Source organism: Chenopodium quinoa, unplaced genomic scaffold (genome assembly GCF_001683475.1).
Source record: "Chenopodium quinoa cultivar QQ74 unplaced genomic scaffold, ASM168347v1, whole genome shotgun sequence".
Lineage (NCBI taxonomy): Eukaryota > Viridiplantae > Streptophyta > Magnoliopsida > Caryophyllales > Amaranthaceae > Chenopodium > Chenopodium quinoa.
In genome coordinates, this window is record NW_018742390.1 from 4,477,416 (window position 1) to 4,495,296 (window position 17,881).

Here is a 17,881-nt window from a genome sequence, read left to right on the forward strand (position 1 = left end):
TCTAAACGGCAGCCCACATTGTCTAAATCCACTACAGAGGCCGAGTATCGTGGGGTTGCTAATGTAGTGTATGATTCTTGTTGGATAAGAAATTTATTGCTTGAGCTTTTCTTGTCTATTCGTAAAGCAACTATTGTTTATTGTGACAATGTGAGTGCCATCTACCTCTCTGGTAATCCAGTGCAACATCAACGCACGAAGCACATTGAGATGGACATTCATTTTGTACGTGAAAAAGTCGCTAAGGGCGAGGTACGAGTTTTACATGTTCCCTATCGCTATCAGATTGCAGATATTTAACGAAGGGACTTCCCCGGGTTCTGTTTGATGACTTCCGTGACAGTCTTAGCGTCCGTGAGTCTCCCGCTACGACTGTGAGGGTGTGTTATGATATATGTTAATATATTCTCGTATATATCTCTTTGTTATATTAGATAAGTGTATATTTAGGATTTATCCTTTCCTAACTTGTTACCTTAATTATAGCCTTAGATTGCTAATTGTATTTTGTATATAAACTATACACTGCTAAAGAAAATGATCAACGACCACAATCTTTCAATTTTGCACAATGCAACTTTTGTTACCGAGGGAAGTTGATGCAGGCAATTATCACTATACTATGTTCTTAAAAGTTCTGCCCACGTTTCGCTATAGGCGCAGTTATCACATATTTGCTTCTGACTCCAGGCTTCTTTATTAATTTTTTTTTAACTGATCGGTTGGCTGTAAATTCTGAAGCTCGAGATTTTGTTGCCATTATTTTGTTACTATCAAATCAGCTTGCTAGTAACTTGAAAAGGATATCTCGCCCCTCGTTTTATAAATTGTGGCATTTAACTTTGTGCCTATCCTTCTTATCAGAATCACGTAGTTTATTATTCTTGTCATGGTGAGCGTGATTGATTTCTGAACGTTGCAGCAACCCTTTGCTTCCTTCGTTGCTTGATACCTTCCTTATCAATGCTTGTAAAATGGCTTTGAAAGGATTTTCAAACCTCCTCTTGAACCTATCTACCCTCGAGCTGTAGGACTTGTTCTCTTCACCTAAAACAAGTACATCAGGTATGGATTTTTTAAGGTTTGATCTGAATTTTTCTGATCTGGTCTGGTTTGATCTGATTTAATAATTTGAATAAACTTTGAACGCATTTTAATAATAATCTACAAATAAAAACATTATCGAAATGAATCTTGTTAGATTCGTCTCATCATGAACTTTTTAAATATGTAATTTTTATAATTTTTTTAATACACAATTAACGATATTAAGCGATAAGTGGTCTAATCTGAATCTTTCTAATCTGATCTGAATTTATTAAGAACTAAGTAATAAGTATATGAAATAAGTTGAAGAGAACAAGTCCGTAGTGTGCTTCTGTGAGCTTGCCTGCTTGCGGGTATACACCATATATAAAGCGCCTCCATAAGGTTCTTTTTTAAGGTCTAGCAACATTTTTCAAACCATAAGGTCTGAAATTAATCTTGCTTTCCGATCTTCATAATGTTGACTAGATGATTAAGTAGCTTGAATTACTAAACCAATTGAAGGTTTTCTGGCAAATTCTATTCGGAGTTTTTTACTTTTTCTAATGCGATCTCATTGTATTCATAATGAATCGATACGACAGAACTTATATCATCTAAACTTGTGCTTAGGAGGATTCTCATAAAATCACGAGTAGCTTGAGGTAAGAATATTCCACTAAATAATTAATAATTCTCCTCCAACTCCAAGCTCTAAGCACAATGTAACGGGAATTAATGGGTCTACAACATATCCAGATGGGAAAATTAATCTTCCCATTACCATAGGCCGCGATGAAACAGCTAGGAACGTCATGGCTGAATTATTTATCATGGACATGAAAGGAATGTTGTCCTTCGAACAAGTGTATTATTCCGATAGAGGGTTCGGAATTATTAGAAAGCTAATTATTCAGTGAGTTCAAGTGATCGGAATGCCTGGGTAGAGGTCGCTTAATGAATAATTAATATAACATCTTAATCTTGATTGAACCCTTCGGGTCACACCCAAGCAACTAGCGAACCAAAGCGACGAATTGATTCATAATGAATTAATGAGTCGCCCAGGTAATTAATATTTAGACGTCGGAGCGTCGAAATCGAGCGTTAGAAGTCGAGTTGAAAATAATAAAAAGACGAGATGATAAAAACTAATAAATCAACATATTCCCAAAAATACCCCTAGCATCGGAATGCCCCAAGAAAACCGAATGCTATGGGCATGGTGACGAGCAAGCACACCAGGCTGGCTGGTGCGTGCTAGCGCACCTGCGCTAGCATGGCTGCCGCAGCCATGTGCCCATAGGGCCAGCAGCTCGCACCTATAGTGCAAGGCATGCTAGCTGAGGGAGCTGGCAGCAGCCCACGGCTGCAACAGCTCGCACGCTTGTGTTGGGCCTACTAGCCGTGGGTAGCCTCAAGCAATAGGGGAAGCATGGCAGCCCACTTGGGGTGCCTTGGTGCCCAAGTGGGGCTGCCATGTGGCGCATAGCAAGAGAGAGTGAGAGGTGTGAGGTGGCGGTTTTAAGGTAGGAGTGGGGAGCAAGTTTGGTCCCCCTCCTCTAAATGGTCATTAGCTAACCCCTCATGTGAGCTTGACAGTTGTTGATTTATTAGTAGCTTGCTTATTTACTTTATTTTAGATTTAAAATAAAATGAATAAAATCAAAATCTCACACATGGAAAGATGATGGGAATTTTGGTAGCCTTTGCTTATAAATAACAACCTAAGGAGTTGGGAATTTTTTACTTGAGTAAATGTTGAAAAAGGCATTACAGTGTGAAAACCTTTGAACAATAATTACTCGGGTTTTCAGGTCGGGCCTTGCTATTTCCAAGGCATTATACCGTTTCGATGCTCGCGGTTGCGGGTGGACCTTGAAGGTGATCACCGTGTGAGTGGGACTTGTAGGCTTTCAAGTAATAGCTCGTTTTGGTGAGCGAAGTACGCTACAAAGGTAATAGATACTTATTTAGTCTTTTGTTTATGTTAATTACGTTTATGGTTATAATTATTGTGAGTTTGGTTTTGGGGTCGGGTTTCTTTCTGCGATGGGTCGGACTCACTGAAACCCTACAGCGGTATCGGAGCCTTGCTCGTTTATTTTTATAATCATATTTTTCAAGGTGTTTTTATGGCTTAATTTTTCTTGTTTTAAGTTGCAAATAAGATTAGTAGCTCGATTTTATTAATTTTAATCCCGTATTGGAGCTGATTTCAGCTCCCGAACCCAGATTTTCGCCAAAAAATAGTGAATTTTGGGTGGAAAAGGCGTTCAGGAAATGGTTTTACCCTTTAAGTACTGTGTTTTTAGCCAAAAATCGACCATAAATGCACGTTTCGAAGAATTTTTCATTTTAACGAAAATTTTTAAGTCTTTCTAATCTTGAAAATTCATTGCATATTTATGGTGGTTATGTAATTGATTCATTCCTTAATTTATATGCAATTTTATACCTCTTAAGGCATGATTACTTGGTAGTAATTTGTGTTTGAAAGTTTGGTTTTATTTTTCACATAATTGCAAATTAATTGCATTAAGTGTGAAATGTTTGTTCTTTGTTGCTTCCAAAGATTTAATCTTTAATTGTTAGGTTTTTCTATACAGTGCCTCTGAAGTATTGACTTTTCCAAGCTGAGCCCGCCCATTTTCAAAATTCTACGCTGTACCCCTAAGGTGCCTTTAGTGTTTACGCTGTTACCCTACCTTAATCCCTCTTTTAACTTAAGTTAACTTTTCATTAACTTCAAAATAAATAATTTTTTTTTTAAAAAAACAAAAATACTCAAAAAAACCCAAACACTTCTCTCTCTTCCATTACAAGTACCCACCACCGCACCTCCAGCCGCACCAGCACCGCACCTCCAGCCGCACCGCCGCACTTTCGATTTAGCTGCACCGCCGCACCACATTGGCTCACACCGCGGCATTAACACTGAACCGTGCTCCATCAAAAGTTGTAGAAAAGACTTCATACGAGTTATGGACGAAGAAACCTCCCAGGTTGTATTTTTCTAAAGATATGGGGATGCGAAGAATATGTCAAGAAATTGATTTCTGATAAACTTCATCCTAAATCATCAGGTTTACTTTGTGGGTGTAGGGAATATTTCAAGCATTATCCCTAGCTTGAACCCCACTATGATCATACACTAAAATACGCTGGCGTCCAAAGGGAAAGAAGATAGAGCAAAAGAGTCGCCAACAAGTTTTTTTTAGGAACTTGTAAACCGTTCACGAGGTGAAGGTTACACCCCTTAACGATCCAAGGGATCGTTAACTCCAATAGGTCTTGAACCATGACTGGTGTTCGGGGATGAAGGTACAAATCCAACCTAAAAGAGATTGAATCTGCCCTAATAATAGGCCTCTACTTTATTTTGATCGTATTCATGTGCGCTTTCTGACTAACATGCAATCAATAAGTTTAACCCTAAACCTGTTTATCTATGTTGGTTGAATATTAATGCACAAATAAATCTATTATTGGCGATCACTTGAATTATAATCAAATTAACCCTAACAAGATTATTAATTTAATTATCTTATATAAGTGTGATTACAAGTACAAATTCCCTTTAAACATGCATAAAAGGCGTGATCAAGCAATAAATAATAAAATATAATCAAGCAACATAATAATAATCATAAATAAAAATCATAATCAAAATAATAATAATCATAATAATCATGTTAAAGCATAATATTAATAGCAAGATCCTAGGCATGATACTAACAAGATTAATAACAAACCCTAGCAAATTACTAAGCATAAAAAAATCAAAGTTTTAACCCTAACATGATACTATCAATCATAAATATTAGGAAGAACATAAAAGGCATCATACTTTTAATCATACATGATATTAAAGTTACCCTAGACATGATACTAGGAAGATCAAAATACCCTAACATAACATTAGGAATTATAATAACTACCTAAGCATGATTTCTACATCATAATAATAATAAAACCATTAAAGCACTCACTTAGATGCCTCGTACCTCTTTCTAATAACAAAATACACACGTTAGTAACTTCAAGGAAAATAATAAGCAAAACAATTAAATTAAATAATTGAAAGAGAGATTAGTGACAAAACCCTCAGAAATATCATACCTTTCACGTCTAGGGCAAAGGTAACTTTGAATTATGCTAGGTGTATCTAAGTCTTGCGAATGCGGAATTTTGTATTTGAGAAAAGATAAGTTTAGAAAAGAGAGAAAGAGAGTAATCAAGAATCTTGATGAGAGTTGGTGAGAATTGGAGAATGAAAACGGAGCTTTTAGGAAGTTATTTATAGAGAAAATCAGCCAAAAAGATAAAAAATCAAAACAGAGTTCTGACGCGTAAAACGAGGTTAGCGCCAGACGCTGACATTAGCGCCAGGCGCCATGCTTAGCGTCAGGCGCTAATGCTGGCATTTGGCACTAACTTAATTATTGACGCGTTTTCTAAAATCAGATAGAAATTGGCCGTACAGGAGGATAAAATCGTATTTTCCTCAAAAACATTCTTTTATTCTAATTAAAACTCTAAAAAGTCAACAAAAGTCAATTTATCAATGCTAATTAAATTAGGAATGATTCTTGATTCTTGATTACTCTTAGGGAACACGATCAAAGACAACTTCGCTTGAAATCACCTTCAGTTGTTTGTGACACCTCTCCGCAAGCTAGGGAATGCTGCCGAAGATATCCTCGCTTGAAGCTATCCTCATTTGTTGCGATAATATTCCAAAGAAAATTATCGAAGACCGCTGCTTGTCGATCTTTAAAAGCTCGCTTAAACTTTGCTTCCGCTATGCCTGTACGTCGGCGCTTTTGCTGCTTGTGAACTTGTATGTCGGTGCCTTTTGCCGAATTATGAACCAGTATGTCGGTGCCTTATGGGATGAGCCAATGCTTAGGCGCTTTAAGCTAATTGAGACGATCTTTCATCAGGTCGATCACTTTATGTAATCAAGTCGATTACTAAAAATCGTGTCAAATTGCTTAGAGGGGCTAACTGGCGTACCAAGGAACTCAAAACATATTGCAAAAAGTTGGAACAACCATACTGAGTGGCTGAACATTCCGGCGCCGCTGAAATAACATCAGCGCCGCTTATCTAGATGTAGCGCCAGACGCTAGAGCTAGCGCTAGGCGCTAAAGCTTATCGACTGACGCCAAGGTCTGACGCTTGGCACTAGAGTTGGGTTTTCCTTAAATACCCTTCCCTTCCTCATTTCTGCTGCTGTTGTTCGTGTTTCTTGCTCGAGAATTCTCAGAACTTCATTTGATTCGTTCTTGCTCGTTTCTCAACCCAATTCGCTCAAATTTGTTGCAAATCAATGCTTATTCCATCCATTTTCCCGATCTATGTAAGTTTACTTCAAACTCACACCAATTTTAATGAATTTTGCATGCATTTATTCATGAATTTCTTGAAAATTCGAAATTGGATTTGCTTAATTCTCTTTGTTTATCAAATTTTATGCCATGAAATTGCTTGATTATGTTTATATGTTGCCTTGGGAGTAATTTGAGACTTGTTTGACTCAATTTGGTGAAGAAATGAACAAATCACCATTGTTGAACCTCTTAAGGTCGACAAAACAATATGGCTTGTTCTTGATGTTTTTGCTAGAAATTCTTGTCCAATTTGTCACAATAATTACTATAGTATTGTAAGAAATTGTTTGGTTGCTTGAAAAATGCCGTGTATGCTCAATTTGAATTTATGCTCTATTTTAGTACTACGTACTCTGTTTTGCGAACATAATATCATGCGGCTGGGCGAACCTTAGATACCATAGTACCTTAATTTATGATAATTCTGCACAATGTAGCAAGGCTAGACAGCAAGGCTTCGGTTCACGATCCCGAGACGTTTGACGGGAGCCTGAGCCTGTAGTAGACGATGTTAAACCGTCCACTTCGCTCAGCCGACTCCCTGAGTGGGATGAGAGGACCTTGTACTTTTCTCCCGTCCACCATATCTCTGCGAGGGTGAGACAGGGCATCACAGTTGGGAGGACTCGTTGTCACGGTTCCGGGTGTGACGGCTTGGGCGATCTGTACAAGATGTACATCGCTAGAGACGATCAGACGAGACTTCTATGGGAGTCCTGCGAGCTTACTGCACTATTCGAGACCTCCGAGGCCATGGTTGCCTCTAGCGGGGGTCACCATGTAGTCCGTGCTCTGGTGGAGTTCTTTTGGGACACCACCAACACTTTCCACTTCCCCTGGGGCGAGAAGATGGTCACTCCTACCGACTTCAGTCTCATTACAGGACTGGATTTCAGTTTTGTGGTGCTGCCGTTCGATAGCGGGATCGACGTCTTTTCTCCTGAGGTCGAGGAGATGTTGGGTCTGATTGCTATTCGGGGTCAAGCTGAGGTAGAGTCGACTCAGTTCAGTGCTAGGGTGATTCGCTGCTCGACTCTAGCAGCGGATTTCGATGATGGTGCGACTACCCGAGAGCAACGGGTGCGCATCTTGGCACTTATCTTACTGTCAAGGACATTCTCCCCTGAAAAGGGTAGAAGGGCGCTGCTTTACTACCTTCCTGCCGTCCGTGATCTACACCAGATCGGGACTTATGACTGGGCCAGCTTGGCCTATGCTGATTTCATCAGAGCGCTGCGGGACTCGTGTCGACATCGGTCCTTCGGGGTGAATGTTGCTCTATCCGGCTTTTGGAGGGTCGTAGAGGTATACTTTATTCGCTATAAAGTTTAGCTCTACATTTTAGTTAGCACTTGCTGGTAACTTTTGCTTCTTGTAGATCTGGTTCTACGAGTACTTCCCCTCAGATGCGCCGGCGTGGCCGTCGCCGTGCAGGCTTCCAGTTAGTGCTTCCTGGGGCAGCCGCCGTGTGGGGATGTCCACTGCCTATGTCCGAGATTGGATCATCTCGGTATGATTCTTTTCTTATTTGACATTTTGTGATGCCTTAGCTAGATTCTTGCCTGATAGACACTCTTTGCAGGAGCCTGAGGTGTTGTACCGACCGTGGGTCGATTTGGTAGTCACTGGGCTAGCCACGCATTATTCTGCTGAGCGTCGCTATTTCTTAGGGACCTACGGAGCGGCTGCGTATCTTGCAGAGAGGTTTGCTATTCAGCATTCCTCAGATACCTTTGTCGTTCCTGGTCCTCCACCACGTCATATGTTTAATGCCGCGAGGTTGGTGAGCATGTTAGAGGGAGCCGATACCCCTTAGCGATCTTACAGGATCCCTGGGCGGTGCTATGGGGAGGAGCTACTGCCGTTGTTAGCTTCAGTTTCTGTACCTGCTGAAGATGTGGCGGTATGATTTTCATCTTTTACCTTAAGTTAAGTAGCCCCCAAGCGATGCTTTACTGATTTTGTTTTGCCTTGTCAGGATGATCCTACTGAGTTCGTGCCACCCCATATGTCTATCCATTATCAGGGGACATATGGGCCGATTGAGGAGATGATTCCTCCGGCTCTTGAGGGCGAGCGCTTTGTGGAGCGGTCGATTCCTCGTCACCAGACTCGGGTAAGCTTGTTTATTCGCAACTTTTGTCCATATGTTTTATGCATGTTTACTGACTTTTTTCTTTGACAGTTCTCACGCGAGGTGGTTTTAGCGATGGCACGATGCATAGATTCCTTCCGTAGCCAAATTTTTCCGATGAGGAACGTGGTTACCTACTGTCGAGATGACGCCTTTCAGGAGGTAACTTCCCGTCTTATGTTTTGCATTACTGCTTCCATTTTGCATGTTTCTGATCTTAGTTTCTTTTGCAGGGTCAGCCCATTCCTTCTCGTACCCGCACAAGACCTGAGGTGCGGAGGGATCCGATGAGGTCTAGCTCGAGACGTCGCCGCACTGGTTCGGGAGGTTGGGGGGGTCGTTCTGAGACTACTCGTACCGAGGCGGTAGAGGGCTCAGGCTCTTCATCTGATGGTGCACATGCAGCGCCAGTAGGCCAGGGAGAGGCTACCTTGGCTCATAGAGGTGGTAGGATGTACGAGGTCAGCTCGTCATCGCAGCAGCCTCTGCAGCCTCAGCCTCAGGTTGATCTTGGGTGGACGGGTCCTGTGTTGAGCTTTCCTCCTCTCTAGGAGACTGGAGCTGGAGCCGGAGCTGGTGGAGAGGTTACTCCTCGTAAGGCGCAGTTTTATGAGATGATGGGTGTGCGTCCCCCGGCGCCTTAGCTTATTCATGTGCTTTTTATTATTTTATTTTGACTTTGTATAGAACTTTGCCTTTTAATTAGACTCATTATTTAGACATGTTTTGTTTATACATACTATTATGAGTTTATTCTTTATTTATCATGTTTTCATTTTTCATTTTTGTTATGTGCATGTTTGTGTGAACAAGGAAATGTGAAAAATAATTTTGCGCAAAAAAATTTTGTCATTTTTATTATTGATGGAGGGTATCCGACTTTCTCCCCCAAAAAGGAAAAAAAGAAAAATAAAAGTCAAATAAAATATTGGATTTATAAAACTTGGATGTTAGTCAGAAAAATAATATAATTAATATAATAGCTATATTAATTAAGAGGGAGGAATAAATGAATTTTTAGAAAAAGATAAGGAAACCGTAAAGTCGTTAGCAGACTAGAATCAAGTCAAACACACGGTTTTTTAGAAAGCGCGTACGATGAAACATATTAGCGCCAGCTGGCGCCACGCGTTTTGGTGTAGCGCCAGGAGCTACACGTGGCGTTTGGCGCCAGGCTCTGGCGTCAGGCGCCAATAGTTGGCGTCTGGCGCTAATGAGCGCTGACTCCGAATCCTTCCTGGATTGAAACTGCTCCGATTTTGTGCATAAATAGCCCCCTGACCAGCCGATTTCCTTCATAATTTCAGCATATAAAATTTTTCTTATTTTTTAGAAAAATAACATCATGTCTCTAGTCTCCAAAAGTTTTACCAACTACACTCATGAATGATGTCGATCTCTTAATGCCAAGGAGAGAAAAGAATTAGATATGTTTCACTTGGGGGGGTATTTATGGTGTCAAAGGGGTAGATCTTAATTCAGATTTTATTCATACCGCTCTAGAATATTGGGATGTAGATACTCATTGCTTTAGAATAGGGTGATGAAATTAGCCCTTTGCCGGAAGAATTTGGTGCTATTTTAGGCTTCCCTACGCTAGATCTTGTAGTAATCCCTAGAATAAATAAATATTATTATAAGGATTTTGAACGTTTCTTCAATTTAAAAGACAGAGATCTATAAAAAATAGTAGACGGTAGCATAGTTAATTTGAAAGAATTTTCTCGCCATTATTTTGATAGACCTTATTCTGAATCTTTCCATGTGTATAGAAGAAGGGCTTTCCTCTTTTGCATGCTTAATCAATTTTATCTTACTAGTAGTAAAAATAATGAGGGTCAATCAATTATATCCACTGTTTTAGAAAAAACTTAGTCTGGGAGAAATCTAACACCTTTAATAGTTGGAGAGACTATGCTTAGTCTTGATGAATTAAAGAAAAATCCAAAAGCACTTTTTCAGGGCTCTCCAATTTTATGATAGGTAGAAAAATAATATTTTTAATTACAGAAATCAAAAATATATTTTTGTATAGTAATAATAATTTATTTGCATTGCAATTTTTACAAATGTGGCTAATGGAAAGACTGGAATTAATTAGCCCTCCGGACAACATTGAGAAGTATACTCCAAATTGTTTCGTGAGAAGGAAGAAACGCTTCTCTAAGATGGGGCGCCATGAATGGAAGAAGGTCTTCGAGTCTTGTAATTTTACCATCAAGTGGGTCATCCCCTGGTGGAAAATAGAAAAGATGGTTGGTGTCAACAAGAAACCTTTCTGCAGTCTTCCAAGCTTGTCCCGTATGAATTTTTATTATCCCTGCAGGGTAAAAAGACAATACGACCTACTTCAGACTATTCCTTCCGGTGATTTTCGTCGTCCCTATGAGTTCCCTATCTCCCAGGAAGTGGACAAATTTGATGCTTATTGGAGCGCTAGACCTTTATGGGAGGTAATTACCCAAAAGGTTCCTCCTTCTTTGCCCAATGATGTGAAAAAGTGGCTTCTGAAGAAGCCCTCAAAGGATGTGAAGAAAAATCAGAGTAAAAGTGATGTGAAGAGTCGTCTAGGTGACAAAGTGATTCCTGTTAAGGAACGCTTAGGTGAAAGAATTGAGTTCAAAACACCTATAATGCCTAAGAAGAAGAGTACTGCGAAAGATAAAGGAAAAAGGAAAGCTGACCCTACAGAAAAGAAAGCTTGGGTAGAAAAGAAGCATGGGGTCCTAGCTGAGGGGGAAACTATTTACTCTAAGATTGAATGTAGGTCCTCTAAAGGATGCCTACTAGCTAAGGTTATGGATGAGGAAGAAGATGCAGACAAGAAATGGAAAAGGGCAAAGAAAGAGAAAGAAGATTAAGAGCATTGCTTAATTTCCAATTATTAAACTTAGTTTTTAAATTTAAATTTAATTTATTGAAGCTTTATTTGAATTCCATCAATAATGTCATTTATTTTATTTATGAAAATCCAGCTTTTTTATTAAATTATTTACTTTAAATTTATTTTGTTAAAGCAATGAAAACCGAAGAATTAATTTTCTAGAAATTTTTTTGAGTACGGAAGTCGAAAAGTTTTCGAAAAACACCGAAATATTCCCAGACATTTAACTGTAAATTGGCGCCACAATTTCTGCTACTGGCGCCGGCTGCGGCAGTCTAGCGTCAGGTGACGATTGCCATCGTCTGGCACCAACGTTCATCGGCTGGCGCCATAATTTTTTCTGTGACGCCGATGTTCCGTCGATCTTCTGTCGAAATTTTTATTAATTCTAGGATGCGAGATTTGAAAAAAAAATAAAGTGGCCGCACCCGTAAAGGGTTGCCTACGTATCCTTTCTTAAGGAATCAGGCCAAACGTAGCTCTCTTGAGTATCCTACTCAAGTAATTTTTTGTAGTATTTCTTAAGTTGGTCAAGATTTGTCATGTTCTAGTACTCATTGCCATCCATATCAGTTAATTTTGTTGCACCTCTTGACAGGATTGTTTTGACAATATAGGGTCCAGACCAATTAGGTCTGAATTTTCCCCTTGGATCTAAAACATTTTTCCTTAATGATTTTAACACCAAGTCTCCTACTTTGATGTTTCGTGTCTTGACCTTCTTGTTAAAATGCCTAGCCATACGAGTTTGATAACATTGAGTGTGATGTAGAGCTTCTAGTCGTTTTTCATCGAGTAGAATTAGCTCTTCATATCTTGTCCTAGTCCATTCAACTTCATCGAGTTTTCTCTCTAATGCGATGCGTAGAGATGAAATCTCTAGTTCGATAGGTTGTACGACATCCATTCCATAAACCAAGGAAAAGGGCGTATTTTCTGTTGATGTGCGAATTGACTTGCGGTAACCCCACAATGCGAAGTGAAGTTTGCCAGGCCAATCCTTGTAATTTTTCGTCATTTTCTCGATGATAGTCTTTAGATTTTTATTAGCTGCCTCGACTGCTCCATTTACTTGAGGCCTATAAGGGGAAGAATGAGGATGTTGAATGCCATATTTTTGTAGCAATTCTTCACATTTAGCTTGAAAGTGAGTTCCATTGTCACTTACCATTTCACGTGGGACTCCGTATCGACAAATAATAATTCTCTCGATAAAGAGTGCTACATGTTTTACATTGAGTGTAGCGTATAATTGCGCTCCGACCCAATTTGTGAAGTAATCAACTGCCACTAGGATATATTCGTGGCCTCGTGTTCCTGGGGGAGTGATTTTGCAGATGATGTCAATTCCCCATGTAGAGAACGGCCATGGCGACGTGTAGCTGTAGAGCAAGGATGGAGTAACATGTTGTAAATTGACATAGATTTGGAACTTAGGGCATCTTTTTACGTATTGATGGCAATCCCTATTCATTGTAGTCCAATAGTATCCTTCTCGCATTATCTTTTGGACTAACATTTTGCCATTTATGTGAGTTCCACAAATTCCTTCGTGGACTATCCTCATTGCTCTTTGGGCATCCTTTTTTCCTACACATAAGAGAGCTCGACTCTTAGGTACCCTTTTATATAGCTCGTTCTCTATGAGTACGTATTGGGAAGCCAAGAGTCTTAATGCTCGTTTTGCTCTTTTGTAAGCATGGGGAGGGTATTCTCCTTTGGTGACATAATTGAGTATATCCGTATACCACGGTTCTTTCTTCTTCTTCTTCTTCTTCTTCTTCTTCTTCTTCTTCTTCTTCTTCTTCTTCTTCTTCTTCTTCTTCTTCTTCTTCTTCTTCTTCTTCTTCTTCTTCTTCTTCTTCTTCTTCTTCTTCTTCTTCTTCTATAGCCTTAATATATGCTGGTTTGTGCCTTTTTTCTATAGTTAGAGGCATTTTCTCAATTTCCGTGGGAATTCTAACTATTGAGGCTAGTCTTGCCAAGGCATCAGCAAATTGATTTCTTCTCTAGGTAGATATGTGTATTCTACCTTCTCTAACTAATTAGTAAGGGTTTCCAGATATGTTTGGTAAGGGGCTAGACTTTCGCTCCTTACTTTCCACCTATTGGATATTTGATTGATGATCAATGAAGAGTCTCCAAATATCCGTAACTTTTTTACTCCCAATGCCAAAGCTGTTTCAAGGCCTACCATGCATGCTTCGTATTCAGCAGCGTTGTTGGTAACGTCGAAATCAAGCTTTATGGAGATTGGAACATGCTCTTCTTCAGGTGATACTAGTAATACTCCAACGCCCATCCCTTTTGGTTTGAGGCTCCGTCGAAGTATAAAGTCTAAGTATCATCTTCAGTAACCATTAAGTCTTCATCTAGAAATTCGTTGTCTTGTATTGACGTCGAGTCTTCTATTGGAAAGTCCGCTAGAAAGTCTGACACCACAGATCCTTTGATAGTTTTTTTCGGAATTAACCTTACATCAAACTAGGCTAAATTGACTATCCATCTCGATATGCGTCCATTGAGTGTAGATTTCTCGAATAGATACTTGAGTGTATCTAACCGGGAGACTACAAAGACTGTATGCACTAGCATGTAATGTCTTAACTTGGTTGTGGCCCACACCAAGGCGAGGCACAATTTCTCAAGTGGTGTATAACATGCTTCATATTCGATCATTTTCTTGCTTAGATAGTAGATTGCGTTTTCTTTGCCTTCTACTTCTTGTGCTAGAATAACACCCATTGTCTCTTTGGTAACTGTTAAATATAGCCTAAGAGGTATTCCCGGAAGTGCTGGTGCTAATACGGGAGGATTTGCGAGATAGGCTTTGATCTTTTCAAAGGCTTGACACTCGTCATCCCATATTACTAGTACATTCTTCTTAAGCTTTTTAAAGATTGGTTCACATATCGTTCTCAATTTTAATATGAACCTACTTATGTATTGCAACCGGCCAATAAATCCTCGAATCTGCTTCTCGGTTTTTGGCGGTGGCATTGACAATGATAGCTTTGATCTTGGTTGGGTCTATCTGTATTCCTCTAAAGCTTATGACATAACCTAAAAGCTTGCTTGAGGTGACTCCAAAAGCACACTTAGATGGGTTCAACCTCATATTGTATTTTCTTAGCCTTTCGAAAAATTTTCTTAAGGCTACTTGACTGCCTAGGCGGTCTTTTGATTCTACAATCATGTCGTCCACATACACTTCGACATCTTTATGCATCATGTCATGGAGTACGGCAGTCGCTGCACGTTGGTAAGTGGCACCCGCGTTTTTCAACCCGAATAGCATTACCGTGTAGCAGTAAGTGCCCTATGGTGTTACGAAGGTTGTTTTCTCCATGTCTTCTTCTCCCATGAGAATCTGATTATAACCTGCGTAGACATCCATGAACGAGAGGAGTGCGTGATTTGCTGTGTTATCCACCAGAATATCGATGTGTGGTAAAGAGAAGTCGTCCTTTGGACTTGCCTTATTTAGATCTCGATAGTCGACAAACATTCTTACCCTTTTATCTTTTTTCAGATTTGGGACGATGTGGCGACCCATTCAGGGTATTTAGATACTTTGATGAAACCTACAGTTATTTGTTTTTGAACTTCTTCTTTTATTTTAAGAGCCACGTCGGGTTTCATTCGACGTAACTTTTGTTTTACAGGTTTCATTCCCAGAATTAGTGGTATAGTGTGTTGAGCTATTTCTCTATTAATGCCTGGCATATCTTCGTATGACCAAGCAAATACATCGATGAATTCTTTAAGCAAGTTAATTAAATCGGTTCTTTCCTTTTCATTAAGTGTTAGTCCGATTTTAACTTCTCTGTTACTAATTTAATCATTTGAGATATCAACCGTCTCAGTTTCTTCAATTATCGGTGTTTTCTTTTCAAGTGTTTCCATTGCTTTAACAAGTTCTTTGTCTTTTTCATTGTTAGTTAAGCAATGCTCGTCATCTTGAGTTAAAGAAAAACACAAGAAGTAAGGAGAAGAAATTATATTATTATACTCTGAGATCATTACAATAAAGAGTGATATGTCCTCAGGGACTTGATCACTAACTATTCTAGGAGAAGAGATAGAAGGGGAAGGTGCTAATACTAAAGACCTAGATGATTCTATAGGGAGAGACTCTGACTCTGACTCTGACTCAGACGACTCTTCGAACATCGGTCCTTGCCCTGTCGTGATGGAGATCTTTCTTCCACTTGGAGTAGTTACCTTGAAGGTCTTGCGCCACCCTTGTAGTGATCCTTCCGCTGGAGTGATTAGCTTTGAGGGATCAACGTTTTCACTTTGTAGGACTGTTTGAATGAGCGAGGAGTTATCCTCTTTGTATGTTTCTTCATCCTTTTCTCGCCCAAAAAATAATCTCATGATATTAAAGTCAAAGTATGGGGGTTCTTTCTCCTTAAGGATAGGAGTTGGGATTTCATCTGTGAAATAGCAATCCATGAAAATTTCAAATCCCGGTTGCCTTATGCCGTTTACGACAAATGGTTCAGGAAATTCGTGGCATGGATAGTCCTCTCCTTCTTTTATGAATTGACCATTTAGGGTAAGAGGGTACTAATCCATTTGGATTTCTTTCTTTTGAATGCGATCCTCCCTACGTGCTTTCGATTTTTCCTGGGCTCGCTTAAGATCTTTATGAGTCGGTTTGAAACCAAGTTCGAAAGTATCTAATTTAGGGAGGCCAGGTGACTCCAGCGGTTTTGTTATTCCCTTTTTCTTTCCTAGGGTCATCCCAGGAAAATGTCCTTGTTTCTTCATAATAGCATTCACGATCATGTTAGAATGGGGTTCGTGGCAGAGAGGGGCCCTTTTATCCTCCTGGATTAAGGAGACCTCTTCTTTAAAGACCCATACATCTTCATCATCCTCATCGTGCTCCACATTAATCATTGGATTTTCTATAGACTTGATTCTCATAGGTGAAGCATCGATGGTGATTGGAATTCCCCCAACTATGGCTTTTACTTGTTGGTGGAGAGATGAGGGGACGTCCTTTAGGTCATGAAGCCAAGGGCGTCCCAACAATAAATTGAATGAAGCTTTAATATCTACTACTTGGAAAGTAGTAGCATGTTCTATCGCTCTCGCCGTTACATTCATGGTAATTTTACCCAGAGCTTGACTACGAGTGTTGTCGTAGGCTCTTATTCCTTGTGTTGACGGGGTTAAGTCTTCATCCCTTATGCTTAGTATCCTGCAGTTCTAAGTGGACGGACGTTAATTGCTGATCCATTGTCTACAAGAGTCATAGGGATGTTCATTCTCTTCCAAACCACTGTGAGGTTTAATGCCTTATAGTGTTTGTCACCTTCTGGGGGTAAATCCTTGTCAGAAAAGGTGATCAAATTGATGGGACTAGGGAGATCACTCGTGAGGAAGTTAGCCAACCCTTCAGGAGTGGTGTCAAAATCTATTCTTATTTTGTCCAAGGCATTCATTACAGCCAACCTATGTTCTCGAGATGTTGCCAGAAGTTTCCATACGTTAATTTAAACTTTTGTTTTCTTAAACTGTTTGACGATGTCATTATCTTCCATTATAGGTATGGGAACTTGCTGTGTGGTTGGCATGAGTTGTGTCGAAACGAGAGGTTGCATTCTTCCGGATCTTGTGAGGACGTCCATTGATGAATCTTCTTCAACCCAAAAGTCAGCGATGGCATATGACACCGAAGGTGGAGGTCCTATCATGTCTTTTAAGTAGACGTCTTCTTCGTTACTGTCCTAAACTCCATTAATATTTACATCCTCTTCTTGTGGAACTTGGACTAGTTTCTTATCATCAATCATTTTCTGAATTAAATCCTTGAATTTAAAACTGTTTTCGATAGTGTGACCCCCTGATTGATGATATTGACAGTAATATCTATCTGTCCTTTTCAATGATTCAAATGGTCTCGGTTCGAGAGGTTTGATCTCGCCACTCTCGGAGAGCATTTCGAACATTTGTATACATGTGATCCCAATTGGAGTGTAGAGCCTATTACTCTTCTTGGGTTTTTCCGTGACTTGTAAAGGAAAACGTTTTGCCTCATAAGTCATTCCTATGGGTGTGAAATCTTCCTTGGGTTTACTTTTCGGGAGTGGAACCTCGTCGTATTTCTCGTGAAGTTCTTTTATAGCCTTGAGAGTTTCATGTAGCAAGTGTGATCCTTCTATCATAGACAGTGTAAGCGATTGTATGTCCTCTTTACTTGCTAATTCTAGAAGATTATCCATGGCGTCGAAAAAGACCTCCTCCTCTTCTTCCATGGCATGGATTTCTTTAACAGGTTTGATGACAGACGAGGGATCAACCTCGTTTTCCTCATCAGAGATGGCCAAGGAGTGAGCGAGAGGCGCATTATCAATACTTGGCTTTTTACTGGCAGGGGGCAACGGCAGCTTGTTGTTGTCGATTAAGTCTTGGATAGCTTCTTTAAGC